The sequence below is a fragment of the Cryptomeria japonica genome, chromosome 11 (assembly GCF_030272615.1).
Source record: "Cryptomeria japonica chromosome 11, Sugi_1.0, whole genome shotgun sequence".
Taxonomy (NCBI): domain Eukaryota; kingdom Viridiplantae; phylum Streptophyta; class Pinopsida; order Cupressales; family Cupressaceae; genus Cryptomeria; species Cryptomeria japonica.
This window is the reverse complement of record NC_081415.1, coordinates 332,023,388-332,038,945: the sequence shown is the minus strand read 5'-3', so window position 1 is coordinate 332,038,945 and position 15,558 is coordinate 332,023,388.

The following is a 15,558-nucleotide window of genomic DNA, read 5'->3' as shown; positions in this document are numbered from 1 at the left end:
TTGTCAACTGTCACCAAGATAGCATCATGGCGACGAGAAGACATAGAGAGACCAATGATGAAATCCATGGATATAGTATCCCACTTCCACTCTAGTATAGCATGAGGCTGAAGCAACCCACCTGGATGGCGGTGCTCCAACTTTACCCTCTGACACTCGAGACACCGAGCTACTATCTCAGCAATGAGCTGCCGCATTCCCGGCCAATGATACAACTGCCTCAAGTCTGCATGCAACTTCTTAACCCTAGGATGCGCAGCATAAGGAGCTCTATGAGCTTCCGAGACAATGAACTCTCGCAACCCTCCGGAGGAAGGTACATAAATGCACCCTCTGTGGCGTAATAGTCCATCGGACTCCAAAGAATAATCCACATATTTCCCTTCTAGAGTAACCTGAGAACGCAACACCTGACCAACCTCTGCATACCATCCATCCTCTGACAAGTGCCGAAGTATACGGTCCCTCAAGTCTATGCCCATGGATATGGTGTAAACCTCATGACGTCTCCTACTCAAGGCATCTGCAACTACATTTTCCTTTCCCTTGATGTAGTGAACGTCAAAATCATATTCGCACAAAAACTCCATCCATCTCCTCTGACGTGCATTAAGGTTCGGCTGAGTGAAGATGTACTGAAGACTCTGATGATCTGAATGCAACTCAAAGTGATGTCCTAAAAGGAAGTGTCTCCACCTCACAAGTGCATGCACTACTGCTGCGAGCTCAAGGTCGTGAGTGGGATAATTAAGTTCATGAGTCTTAAGTTTCCTAGACTCGAAAGCAATGGCCCTACCACCTTGCATAAGAACTGCCCCTAAACCCTCTAAGGAAGCATCGGTACAAACCATGAAATCAGCTGAAGGATCTGGTACAACAAGGATGGGAGCGCTAGTAAGTGCCTTTTTGAGTTCCTGAAAGGCCTTCTCGCACTTCTCTGTCCACTCAAATTTCTTCCCTTTACGCTGAAGAGAGGTAATAGGGTGTGCGACTCTGGAGAAACCTTCAAAAAAACGTCGGTAATATCCTGCTAAACCCATGAAACTCCTGACCTCTGTCACACTGGTAGGCGCTGGCCAATCCATAATAGCCCTAATCTTTGATGGGTCCACTGAGATCCCATCACCGGAAATAACATGTCCAAGGTACTTGACCTCAGATCGAAAGAAAGCACACTTCGATAGGCTGCCAAACAACTGGTTATCTCGCAAACACTGCAAAACCTGTTTCAGGTGCTCCTCATGCTCCTTCTCATTCCGAGAATATATCAATATATCATCGAGGAACACAATAACAAAATGGTCCAGAAAGGTACAGAACACCCCATTCATGAGACTCATAAAAACTGCTGGGGCATTCGTAAGTCCAAAGGGGACTACGGTAAACTCATAGTGACCATATCTAGTGCGAAATGCGGTCTTGTGGATATCACTTTCCACTATTCTCAACTGATGGTATCCTGACTTCAGATCTATTTTGGAAAAGACTTTGGCACCCTGAAGCTGGTCAAATAAATCATCAATTCTAGGCAAAGGATATCGGTTCTTGATGGTTACTTTATTTAGCTGCCGATAATCCATACACAATCGGAGAGATCCATCCTTCTTCTTAATGAAGATAACTGGTGCACCCCACGGGGATACGCTAGGATGGATATGACCCTTCTCAAGAAGTTCCTCAAGCTGAATTTTAAGTTCATTAAGCTCATTTGTGGTCATTCTATAAGGTGCTCTGGAAACTGGCTTGGCTCCTGGTACTAGGTCTATATGAAAATCAATCTCTCTACGGGGAGGCATTCCCGGTAACTCTGAAGGAAATACATCTGAATATCCCTGAAGGATAGGATGGTCATCGAGCGATGTTTCTTTTTCCTCCTCTTCTCCTCTGTCACTAATAGTGATAGCAAAAAGCTGACATCCCTTCCGCATGTTCCGCTTGAGCTGCATTGCGGAGATCATACGAAGAGACACGGGCCTCTGAATTCCGGTGATAACTATGGGCAAACCATGATCATCCTCACACTCGATCTTTTTCAGGCGGCAATCCATCTTGGCTCTGTGGGCATAAAGCCAATCCATGCCAAGTACGATACCATAAGATCCAAGTGGAGTCACTCTAAGGTCTACTACAGTGGTGGTTTTGCCAATCTGCAACTGACATGCCCTAACTTCTGATTCTACTGACACTCTAGCCCCTGAAGCTAATTCCACTTCCCAACTGACACCCTGCCTAGTTGCCACTAGCCCGCAATGCTCCACAACCAACGGAGATATAAAGGATTCAGTAGCTCCTGAATCAAACAAAATAGATACATTGTTACCTCTAATTATACCTGAAGATTCGATAACCGTGGCCTGATGATCGGCCTGGTGGTTGTCAACTGCTGCGAATACTCTATGGGACCTGCCCATATCACCAACTGTCGGCTCTGAAGCGGCCATCCGCTGACTCCCTGCTACCTGTCCCTGAGGGCAATCCCTCGCCAAGTGCCCCATGGCTCCACAAGTAAAGCAAGCACCCCGTGCCTGGAACTGGGCACCCTGAGGCCTAGAAAAACCCTGAACTCCAGTCCTACTGGATCCGCTGTACCCACCCCTGGAGGACTGCTGAGTCCCCGCCGGCTGTGTGTACTGCCCCTGTGCTCTCTGATCATGTTTCTGTCCCTGAGTCTGCCACTGCTTGGGCTTGGAGCCCTGCTGATACTGTGGAGGCTTTTTTTTCTGGTTCTGTGGTGTCTGTTGTGGAGGAGGGGGTTTGGAAAACCCCTGAGAATTTCGGTTGTTCCCCTTCCAATGTGGTTTCTGGAATCCATAAGTCTGAGGTGCGGGATTTCGGTTCTGATACCGATCCCTATTGTCCTGTGGTCTAACCTGAATTTCCTCGGCAATCAGTGCCTTCTCTACAGCAACCCGAAGGCTCTCTGGAGCGGACATCCTAACAGGCCCGGCTATACCGGCATTCAATCCCCTGATGAAGCGGTTTACAAGAAGTTTCTCAACCTTAAGATAATCTACATATGGCAACAACTCAAAGAATTTACTCTCATACTGGGTTACTGACAAGCTTTTTTGTTGGAGATCATGAAATTCGTCTATACGACGCTGCCTGAAGTGCTCTGATAGGTACCTCTCACGGAACCTCTCGGTGAATATCTCCCAAGTGAGTGTATCAGGTACAAGTCCGCATTTGTACTCTTCCTGTCTCCACCAGGTGGAGGCTGTTCCTCTCAGAAGATGAACTGCAACACGTGCTTTCAAGTTGCTCTCATAAGAACGCAACGCAAAGCACCTCTCAAGACTCAGAAGCCATGCTTCGGCCTCTACTCCATCTGTAGAACCTCCGAAGGATGGTGGTTGGAGGCGCATGACCTCCCTGATGAGATCCCCTGGATCTCGACGACCTCTCTCAAAATAAACTGGTTCCACCACAGGAGGTGGTCCTGGCATATGCACTGACTCTGGCTCATTACCACCCTAGCTCTCTACAGGAATCGGAGCCGGGCTCCTGCTTCGTTCTCTATCAATAGATCTATGACTCCCAGAGTCATGACTCCTAACCGGAGGGTTCTCTGCTGGAATCCTTTCCTGAACAATGCCAATAAGATTCTGAATGGCTGCTAGAAGGTCACGGTTAGGTTCATTTGGTTGTTCGGGAGGTGCTCTTGGGTTCTCCTCTGGAACCGATGCCTCCCTCTCTTCCTCATCGCGAGCTAGGCGCTCACGTCTAGGACCCCGTTCGTGCTTGCGAGCTTGTCGCGTCAACGGAGGCATCCTAAGAGGAAATAAGACAAAACAATTAATTTATTTCTTTTAGAATTAAATTTATTTAAATTCAGAATTCCATTAACAAAATACTTTAAAATATTCTAAGGCGAAACGTAAGTGAGTAAGGCTCTTAGTGTGGAAACCTTGCTCTGATACCAAAATGTCATGCCCAAAATTTAGGGCAAAAATGGAACAATTTTTTTTAAAAAAAAGATACTAATTTAATTAAAAGCACACTCTTGCGACAAGCGCTAGAGAAAATTCCATTAATAAATTCGAGCTCATTCTGAAACGAACGAAGCATCGACAATCAGTTATATTCTAATCGCGGAATAACCTACTGGTTTAAATTTTATCTCCAAAAGATATTTAATTAATAGTTTTATTAAATTAATCATACTAAAAGTATTAGGAGAGATATTTTAATTTATCCTCCATTATGACTACATAGTCTTTTTAATTCTTTTATATTTCTCTTTATAATTTAACCAAAATTAAAATCAGGATTAAATAAATATATACATATATACATAATTGATTATGCATATATTTATATATTTAAAATTTAATTACTTATACAAAAATGCTCAAATTCATACATTTATATACATATATATAATTTCCATATGTATTTATGGAAACATATATATATGTATATTTAACTAAACTGGTAAATATTTTAATAATTATTTTAATTAACATTAACCTGCCCTAACCTCCACTCGGTTAGGGTTTTTAAACCCTATATATTATTATATTTTTTTTTTAACTGTAAAACTTCATGACCGGGCCGAAGCCCTTGGCGACCATGAATTCCATCTATATTTTAATGCAGGTCACGGAGGAGCAAAACAGGTCCGGCCGCATGCGCGCCACTGTGTGAGCGCATAGTGGGCGCCGCGGCTCCACTGTGTGCCCACACAGTGGGCGCCGCTGGCGGCACCACTATGTGGCCACACAGTGGCGGCCGCGGCCGTCCACTGTGTGCCCACACAGTGGGAGCCGCAAGCGGCTCCACTATGCGTGCACACAGTGGGCGCCGCGCGGTCGTCCACTGTGCGTACGCACAGAGGAGCCCGCGGGGACCCCTAAACTTCGTTTTAATTGTTTTTAAAATTTTTTTTTTAAAATAAAACATATAAATATATATATATATATATATATATATATATATATATATTGGCAATTACAAATTAAATAACAAAGATAAGAAGATAAACCTAAATTCAATATAACATTTATATATATATATTTTTTAAAAGAATTTTACTTGCTACAATTAAACTAATATAGTAAAGGGAAAGAATATGAAGTTAATTCAGAATTAAAAGTATATATATTTGTTTATATAAAATCATTGAGCTTTTAAAACAATGCTAATCCCAATATACCATATTGAATACTTTTAAAGGATTACAAAATATTTTCCTAAATTAAAAGGAAATCTTTCATTGATTTTTCTCCACTAATCTAATATTTCATAAATCTATTTCTTGTTAAAATTACATAGAAATCTTTCAACAACAAAAATCTTTTATTTGCCAAAAGTGAAATATAAATTAAAGTCTAATTGGAAAACAAATCTTTTATTTCTTTCCATAATACAAGAAGCTTTTTTTGCATGCAACACAATTTAATCCTTTCTTTTTTAAAAAAAAATTAGAAGTAGAAATAACAAGCTTTTCTTTCTTTAAAACACCTCTAAAATATACTACCATATTTACAGAATGTTTTCTCTGAACAATTACAACAATAAGACTTCAAGTCTATTATTACAAAATTACAACTTGCTTCTCCTTCCTCTTGAATAAGGCATTTATTTACAACAACTTTAAATCAACATCTGCAACTGAATTTCAAACATCTTCAAAAACAATCTTCTGAATATCTTTCATGAATCCTATCCTCTTTCCTTTGAATTTCCTGCATAATAAAAAAAAAACACAAAACTGACCACGGAGTGCTCACCTCCCAGCCTAGGCTAACTGGTAGCCACCCCCGAGCTCGGAGAACCAATTCCTAGACAGGTAACAAACAGGCAAACACAAAGAAACACAAAGCATACAAATATTCCAGACACATTCCCAACCTGGCTTTCACAGCACCACACTCTGGTGGTGAACATTTCAAAGGGTGGTAGTGGACCAAATACCCTGAGGAGAATCTGCAAGTATGTAATAACCAGAAGCCACCTCATGGCACAAATAAAATATCAAAATCTCAACCCCATAATCCTTATGCCCCCCAAAGGCATTCTAGCCTTATAACCCTCCTTATGACCCCCATTGCACAAACAGGCCATGCAGCAAGGGTCACACAAAGATCCCTTGTGATCGCTCTCTAAAGAGAGTCTCTCACTCAAGGGCTGTCACTGCTACCACCCTCAAGATCCTCTTCTCTCCCAAGAGAAAGAGAGATCTTGAGAAAACTCCCAAAACACATTCATTCATAAAACAAAACCAAAAGATTTTCAAACATTCGTTTTCAAGAATACAGATTTTCTTATTCAACAACTTCCAGAAATAAACAAAAAACAAGTCATTAAAAGTAAAAATGAAACCAACCTTAATCTGCCCAAAGGTTATAATGATATCTGAAGAAGAGCTGCCCAATCCACAATTCTTTATTTTCCTTAATCAATTTCTTTATCCCATAACATTATTTTTCTTCCAAATTTTCTTCTGTCTCCAAAAATGGAGAGTGGGTGATTAACCAGCTATTCCCAAAAATCTTCCTTAAGAAGCTCACTCTCTGAGTTCTCATAGGATTCTAAAAAAAAATCAACAAAAAGAAGGAAGAAAGCAAAAATGCAAAAAGACTTTCCTTTCAAGAGGGAAAATCTTGATTTGATTTTCACTTCAATTTCCAATTTTCGCTCAACTCAAAAAAACCAATTTTTAAAGCATTAAAAAGATCATTATAAAGTAGAAACTTGCCTAAAATTACCCCTAACCCCTAGGTATACCTTATGGGCTTTAGGAACCCCTAATAAACTACCCCTAGGTGTTCATTTAACCCATTTTAAACCCCTCTGAAGTTTATTTTCGGGTCAAACATAAGTTGACCACTCCAAATATTATATTCTCAAAATATCTTTTTGACAACACATTATTTTATTTAAAATTAATAATAATTAACACTTTCCCATCAAGAGACAAGATAAAATATTTAAATTTAAATCCACACATGTGTCAAGTGACACTAATAAAATACTTTTACAAAAATAAACATGAAATTGTCTCTTGAGGTTTTTACACAAAAAATTTAAATAACACATAACACACATGCAGCATATACTGATACGAATAAAATACAACACAAACGGGGTGTTGTCTCTCCAAATAGACAAACCCTGGCTTTACGAACATACATAAGTCTAGGTTTGATTCTCCATAATTTTCTATGGTCACATGGTAAATTTCCTGTGCATCTCAATTTACACATTAGTACTCCCAAATATTCATATAAAATATAATTCAATAATACAACAATGCACATCATTACTTGCATACAATTTTCATCTGCACAGATTGAATACATCTTTTGTCAAGCAAATTCACATAAACAATTTTTCATCCCAATTCACATAAACTAAACATACATCATAGTTCTATATTCAAAGTAAAGTCCTGCAAATTCATTAACGACATCTATCATTGCAATATCATTCTATCTAATAATCATGTAGTGTTCTATCTCATAAAGCATGTAAGTAAAACATCAATTCATAGCAATGTTATCCAATATCCTGAAATCATATAATTTCTAAGTCTCAAAATGCATCAAAACAAAGTATCCATAGTAGTCTAAAATATAAAATCCACTGAATGTCAAACTGAGTCGAGGTGAGGCCTCACATTTGTAATCTATATTATATTTTGTAATATAGTATTAGATTAAACCTAAGTGACTATAAATTTGAAAAGTATCATATATATAAATCTGATCCAACTTTAACATTTGGGAATAGTTAATGTTACACTTGACTCCATGATCGATAATTTGACTGCCTTTGAACTGAGAAACTATGATAACGGTGTGCCAAAGATTGATGTTGCCTTCAAATCTTCCATGAAACTTGCTTCAACAATGAGAAAGAAAAAAACTGGAAGTAGTTCTACTACAAGAACCAGTCATTCTCATGAGCATGACAACTTGTTATCTGAAGAATAGGAACAAGATGAGATTGAAGCACTAATAGCAAGAAGACTACTAAGAGGAAAAGGTAAGTACAAAGGTAAACTACCCCTGAAGTGTTTCTATTGCAATAAAATAGGTCATATTGCATCCAGATGTCCTAACAATGATAGGAAGGATAAATTTAGAAGATACAAAGAGAAGAGCAAGAAGGAGTGCTATTTTGCAGAAGGAGTTATCGATGAAAAATCAGAAAGATTTGATGGAGAAGGGATTGAATTTGTAGTCGTAAAGGAATATAGCATAGAGGAAAGTGATATGGCACTAATTTCTAGTTCAAACCAGTGTAGAGGCTGGGTAATTGACAGTGGTTGCACTCACCACATGACTGGTGACAGGAACAAATTCCTCAGCATCGAGGATTGTGATGGAGGATTGGTGAGATTCGGAAATGATGCTCCCTGTGTAGTAAAAGGTAAGTGATCTACAACCCTAAATGATAAAACCAATTGTTAAGATGTTTATAGGGTAGAAGGGCTAAAGTATAATTTGTTAAGTGTTGCACAACTTAACAATAAGGGTTACTGGTTAGAGTTTAATGAAGGAATATGCAAAATAAGTGATAAATTAAGAGGTCTTATTGCTACCAGTAAACAAACTAGAGGTAATTTGTTCTACCTAGACACCATTGCAATAAGTTTCCTAATGGCAAAGGTAGAAGATAGTTGGATGTGGCACAAAATATTGTGTCATGTTAATTTTGATAGCATAGCAAAGGTTAGTAAAATGAAGTCTGTCAGAGGTATGCCTGACATTATGAAACTTAAGAATGCTATGTGTAAATAATGTCAACTAGGAAAGCTGACCGGATCGAGTTTCAACAGCAAATCTTATTCATTTGAGAATGTGTTGGAATTAATGCATACAGATTTGTGTGGTCCTATGAGGACTAAGAGTTTCTATGGGGACCGATACTTCATGTTATTTGTAGATGATTTCTAAAGAATGATGTGGGTTGTATTCTTGAAAGAAAAATTTAAATCATTTCACATGTTTAAGGTCTTCAAGGCTCGAGTGGAGAGAGGAACTGGTAAGAGTCTAAAATGTTTGAGATCAGATAGAGGGAGAGAGTTCACCTCTCAAGAGTTCATAAATTACTATGAAGAACAGGGGATTATGAGGTAGATATCTGCACCTAGAACACCTCAACATAATGGGGTTGTTGAAAGAAGAAACATAACTCTAATTGTTTGTGCGAGGACTCTAATGATTCAAAAGAATATTCTGCACGTCTTCTAGAGTTAAGCAGTGAGTACTATTGTGTATACCTTGAACCAGATATAGGTGAAGAAGGGGACAAATAAGACTCCCTATGAATTATGGTGTGGATACTCACCCAATGTGAGTTACTTCAAGGTATTTGGAAGCAGGTGCTACATCAAGAGGGATGAGTACTCTAGAAATTTTGATCCTAAGAGTGATGCAGGAATCTTCTTAGGTTACTCCACAAAGAGTAAAGCATACCGGTGTTTGATCAAAAGGACCGGTAAGATTGTAGAAAGTGCAAATGTCAGAGTAGATGAGTTCTTTGATAAAAATGAACAAGACAACAAGAGTGAACTAGAGGACTATCAAGGATTCGATTACATTGTATCGATCAAACATGCTACAGAGAATCCTAGTGTAGCTGCAAATGAGGAAGCATGTGAAGTAGAACCTACACAACCAGTAGAAGAGGCTCCAATAAATGAACCGACACCATCAAGGTATGTCAAAAACAATCATTCAGCTGATAATATTATTGGTGACAAGAATGCAGGAGTATTGACTAGAAGAAAAGCAAGGGAGAGTACATATCTGCTCTCTAAAATTGAGCCCAAAACAACAAAGGAGGCTCTAAAAGATGAATACTAGATCAAAGCTATGGAGGAAGAAATGGAGCAGATTGAGAAAAATGAAACTCGGACCCTTGTGCCTAGACTGGAGAACAAAAATGTGGTAGGCACCAAGTGGGTGTTTAGAAACAAAATGGATGAAACCGATCAAGTAGTAAGAAACAAAGTAAGGTTAGTCTGCAAAGGGTATGCACCTGAAGAAGGTTTGGATTATGGAGAGACCTTTGCACCAGTGGCTAGACTAGAAGGGGTTAGAATCTTGCTTGATTATGTTGCTTACAAGAAGTTCAAGGTTTACCAAATGGATGTCAAATCGACGTTCTTGAATGGTGTTCTAGAGGAAGAAGTGTGCATTGAGAAACTAGAAGGGTTTTCTTCAAAAGATGAAAGTGATATGGTATGTAAGCTGAAGAAGACTCTGTATGGGCTAAAACAAGCACCAAGAGCTTGGTATGAGATATTGTAATCATACCTAATAAGTATAGGGTTCATGAGAACCAATGACAACAATAACTTATATTTGAAGAATGGAAAAGAAGGAAAACATCTAATTGCAGAGATCCTTGTAGATGACATCATCTTCGGAGGAGATGATGAAATGAGAAAAGGTTTTGTAGAAGAAATGAAGAAAGAATTTGAAATGTCCATGGTCAGTGAAATAAAATTATTCATTAGTCTGCAAGTATCTCAGCTAAAGAATGGTATATTCATTAGCCAGACCAAATATATAAGGGAAATATTGAAGACCTTTGGAATGGAAGATTCCAAACCTATTGGAACTTCAATGGCTATAGGTTGCAAGCTCTCCAAAGACAATGAGGCTAATGAAGTGAATGAGACACTATACCAATCCATGATCGATAAGTTGCAGTATGCAGTGCACAGTAGACCGGATATAGCACAAGTATTTGGCTTGGTTGCTAGATTTCCTGCAAATCCTAAAGAGACTCATATGGTGGTGGTTGAGAGGATATTCAAGTACCTTAAGGGACTGATGAGTATGGTCTCTAGTATCCACACAAGGGAAATTTCAACTTAAGTGTCTTCACCGATGTAGATTGGGCAGGGAACATTGATGACAGAAAGAGCACTAGTGGAGGTGAATTCTTTCTTGGAGATAGGATTGTGTCAGGGACAAGCAAGAAACACAACTGTATCTCTTAACTGTGGTTGCTGCTATCAACTGTACAGAGGTAGTATGGATTAAGAAAATATTGGAGGGTATCCAAGAAAAGGCGACCGAACCTGTGGTGATACACTATAACAATACAAGTGCCATCAACATATCAAAAAACCCGGTAATGCACTCTAAAACCAAGCATATTCCAATAAAATATCATTATCTTAGGGAACAGGTGCAGGACAAAGAAGTTAGACTAGAATATGTGCCAACCAAGGAATAGGTTGCAGACATATTCACCAAGCCACTACCTAAGGATACTTTTGAGTATCTCAAAGGTAAGCTAGGGGTACTTCCCCTACATGCTCTAAGATAAGTGAATATTGGAACAACATCAATCCGGTATGATTTTCCTAAAAATTATATGTATTTGGATTGATGATTATGGACTACTCCTGTTAGGGGGAACAGTCATTGCAGTATGTGAAATAGGATGTCTAGACTACACCTTTGGCATTGATGTCAAAGGGGGAGTGAAGGCAGATGGAACATGAAGGGAGATGAAGTCAGATGTGACATGAATGGAAGCTAGTGAAATGGGGAGTAATATCTTTACTCAAGATCAAACAACGCAACTAATCAATATAGAAGAAGCATAAGTGATTGGTTGCTAAAAGAGAAGTTTGAAGTGTATCCATCAATGCCAAAGGGGGAGATTGTTGGCATAACTAATGGTGTTGGCACAACCAGTTCATCATTTAGTATTCTCATTGATGACTAACACTTACTGGTGAATAAGGACAAGATCATAAGCAAGGAGGTGTGGTAAACCCCAATGGTTTACTCATGGCTGTAAACAGTATGGAGGATTCAGTGTTTTCTTAATATGCATTATTAACACACTTAAGCAATGTGTTGGTCGAAGACTAATTGGTTGAAGGATAAATAGAGTAGCTGACCGGTCACTCAGGCATTTGATAGGTGTTGAGATCAATTTCTTAAACTAGACTATTGAAATAATGATGCGGTCACAAGAGGTGACTCAGATTGTAGTTTAGTAGTCTCATGTACAACCAGAACACTTTGGACAGACAGGTGATCAGTTAGATTGATGATCAGTAACCAGTGGAAAAATATGAAGAGTTACACCGGTGAACCGGTGATACAGGTTGAAGGATGATGTGCATCGAGAATATTAGAGCAATGACCGATAAGTTGAATGCAATGATCAAAGGTGAGTCAGTCAGGGTGAGATATCAACCAAACAAATTGCTAGTGAAGTTTACATGAGTTAACAACTGGTTAAGGCAAGATTTGTGCAGATTTTCTAGTTTGCATTAAATAGGCAAAACACGACGCAAAAGTTGCTAAAATTATGAGTTGCGGTGGCAGATAAGGATGAGTTATTAGCAATAATGACGTAGAGCGTGAAGAGAAAGTGTGGGAAGATTTGAAATTCAAATCTACTGAGTGTTAGGTGTAAAATCATTTAGGAATCAACAGGTATGTGCTAGCAAAATATGGTATAAAGGTTTTTGGAGAAAACCAAAAAGTTTGATCATAAAATTGTTGTGCAATTTTGAAGAGAGGTGATCTAGCAAGGTGAGAAGAGTGTAGAACTGCTAAGTGAATAGCAGAGTGGTGAAGAGAGTGTGCAGAGCTTGGATAGTGTGAAGAGTAGAGAGAGAATGTAGAGCAGGTGAAATGCATAGCACTAGTAGAGTGTAGAGCAAGTGAAATGCAGAGCACCAGTAGAGTGCAGAGCAAGTGTAACAAGTGGTCAAAACAAAGAGCTTCAATTGGATTTGATTAAGGTAAGAGTAGCTATTATAGAAGATCATTCTCTCTATTTTTTTCTAATAACTATAACAATAATATTCCTTAACCAAGTGGACTTTAACAAGTGCCTTTGTAAAATCCCTTAACCGAGTGACATCTTAATTGATGATCCTAAGTCCTTTAGCAAGGTTCTAATAGGCCTTGAATAAAATCCCTTAACTAGGTGGCACCTGATAGTGTCTTTGTATTCTCCTAACAGGGATGGCCCCTCACCGAGCATACTCTAGAAGAGTGCAGATTTTGTGAGTTTCTACTCACACTGTGGTTTTCTCCCATTTGGGTTTCCACGTGATAAACCTTGTTGTTCATGTGTGATTGATTTTATGTGTCTATGTTTCTTATTAATTCTTCTTATATTGATAAGTGTTAATTCTGAGTAGAAACTTTGATTAAGGTTAAATCTTCTAGAACCAGTATAGTGTTGAATTCACCCCTCCCCTCTCAGCACCGATTGGGACTAATAGACTCTTGACATAGTCTCTAGTTAATGCATGTTTTCTTTTCATTTAAAATCATTAGTAATATATCTAAAAACATATAACCTACTATCTTGTCTTAGGAAACAAAATTCAATCATTGTCTTAATGGATAACGGTCACTTTTTGAAACAAGATTTTTGCTCTTTTGTCATTTGGTTGCTCTTTTCATGGGGTTTTCGTGATATGGCATTGATCATTGAATTATTCTATTGCATTAATCATTGTTGATTGTTTGACTACCCTAGGTTTCTCTACATAGTGAATTCCACCATCCATAGTTGTTTATTATGACTGGCGTAGATGCCTTTTCTCTCAATGCATAGATCCTAGCACAAAATATTTGTTTCTCTTTAGGACAGCCATCATGCTACCATTTCTATTCTTTCATCATGATTCATTGGACATTTGAGGGGTTATATGACTAGATCATAGCAAATGTAATCTCTGATTTAGACTATCCATTATCTGAAAGTTTTTTTTGAAAATAGTTACTTGCAAGCTCTATTTCATGATGGAACAATATAATTCATTCTTTATGCTTACTGAAAGTATGTCATGCTCTACTCTAATGGCATGAGATCATTTCTTTATTTCTTGTGTGCTCTGTGTTGGTCTATGACAACCACTGTCCTAAAGAAGTCAATCACTGCATTTATACTTTAATGAAAAGACCTTTGTTACCTCTGTCATTCTTTGTGATTAACTATCAAAAAATACCATCATGACTGCAAATTTACCAAAAAGCTAACGTTCTAGTTTTGAAGCATGCACTTCATCTAACCATGTGAAGAGGTATTGTGACTGTAATATCCTTCCTTGACCCTTTATAGAACTGTAGCAAGACCCCTATTACTATCCTCTAACAATTCACTATCTTTGATGTGAGTTATGACTGTGTCTAGGGCTGTCATTTGCACTACTGTATTTAAAAGATCATCACTGCAAATTCACTTTTTTACCTTTTACAAATTCAATTGACAGTTATTTGTCAATTCATGAACGCTTTATGATTGTTGTCTTTTAACTATGTTGTCTTTCTAGTCATTAATCTTGTTTCTCATTTGTCTCAAACAAAAACATTGAGAGACAATCACCATTATTATTCATTTTCTTTGCTTATATCTTACTACATTCTTGAAACTCTCTTGCATGTGGTCTCAATGTTCTTTCCTATTATTGACCTGGTAAAGAACTCAATTATTGTCTTCTCTATCGTAGGTCTTTTTTGGCTTCATATCTTGACTATGACAATGCCCACTCTTCATTTTCTTTTCATACATTCATTTATAGATGCTGCTGCAAATGACAGTGATATATGCTTCTTCAATTTGTAAATGATTTCCTTTGATGCTCCTTGATAAGAATTATATTGTCTCTTTTTTTTTTTTTTTAAATCTGAAAATGACTTTTATTTTCTTCTATAATGTTCATCTTCTTAGTTTCTCCTCTAGACTATGGCTCGCTACATTCTCATACTTTAAGCTCCAAAATGATTCAAACTTTGTGTTTTGCTGCCATCTAGTTTAGGACTATCCTAAATGGATTTTGAAATCTGAAAATCACTTCTTTTTATGCTGCTCTTAAATTTGAAAATCATTTTTTTTAAGAGGCTTTTTGAAATCTGAAAATCATTGTTTTTAAGAGGCTCTCACATCTGAAAATCACTATCATAAGGGGCTGCTCTCAAATATGAAAATGGCCATCATACTTGGGGCTGCTCTCAAATCTGAAAATCCTTGTTTTTAAAAGCTTTTAAATTTGAAAATCACTTTCAAAAGGGGCTTCTTCAAACTTTGGTGTTCTTTGGGAATACTTTATTGTATCCTTTCTTCAATCTTCATATACTACAACTAATCTTTCTTGGTTGTAACATTACTATTTTTAAATTTTCAATGCCCTTTCCTCACAGGGTTTGAATCTACTCATTTTTTGATCTTCTTTGTTGTGAGTTATTTTGTTCTTGAGGGCTACACCTTAATCATATTCCATCTTACTGCTCTATAAGCATTATGGACTGATTTTTTCATAATCTTGTCTATAGACTGTGATACCTTTTAGTAATCTCTTCATATGCCCTCTGTGAACAACTTTCAATCATGAAATGCTCCCTTTCATGGTTGTTCTAATAGTCTTATTTGTGTATGCATTCTCACTTATTTGAGCCTTTTGACTCTTTCATATCTTCCTTTTGTGCACTGTGTATTAATCACGTATGATAGTGACCTTCCTCTATGATTTTTGTATAGTCACAAACCCCTTCTAATCTAAAGATTACTTTTATTATTGCTCACTGCTCTATTTGGTATTCTTTGTGGAGACACTGT